We start from the raw sequence: 720 nt of genomic DNA, 5'->3' as shown, positions 1-720 counted from the left end.
TCACCAGTGGCAACAATTGGAAACGTTCTGGCTATTCGCGCCTTGTGGAAAGCCTCATCGCTACCAGCCAATTTGAGGAAGCTGTTACTGAGTCTCTCATTCTCTGATCTTTTTCTGGGATTGTTCGTTCACATGAAGCTCGGAGTGGTTTTTAAATTGGCTTTGAGTGAAAACTACAACCTTGACATACTCTGTCCGTTTACTTTAACTCTTTGTTACCTTGTTTTATACCTTCTCGCGTTCGCATCGTTCCTGAATGTCTCCGCCATTGCTGTTGACAGACTTCTTGCCGTTTCTCTTCATTTAAGGTATGCAGAACTTGTCACCACAAAACGCGTTGTAAGAGCCTTGGCCACCATATGGCTGGGAAGTTGTGTCGTTGCTTCTGTGGTGGTCGCAGCGTTTAACTATTTCGTTTCCATCATTACAGTTTTCTTGGGATTTATGTTCACAACAGTTGCATATTATCGTGTTTACATGGTGACGAGATATCATCAGAATCAAATACGAATTCAACTTCAGCAGCAAAATGTGCAAGCCGCAACGGTTCTCCTCCGAGAACGAAAGTCTTCCCTGAATGTCTTGTATATTTATATTGTCTTCGTCGTGACTCATCTCCCGCGCTTTTGCTCAGTACTAATAAGGAAATCAAATCCTTCAAACGATTCTGCTTGGGTAGCATGTTACATCACAATGTTCTTGGTGCTTATCAACTCGTCG

Source organism: Montipora foliosa, chromosome 5 (assembly GCF_036669935.1).
Source record: "Montipora foliosa isolate CH-2021 chromosome 5, ASM3666993v2, whole genome shotgun sequence".
In the NCBI taxonomy this organism is placed as follows: Eukaryota; Metazoa; Cnidaria; class Anthozoa; order Scleractinia; family Acroporidae; genus Montipora; species Montipora foliosa.
Note: the sequence above shows the minus strand (reverse complement) of the source record.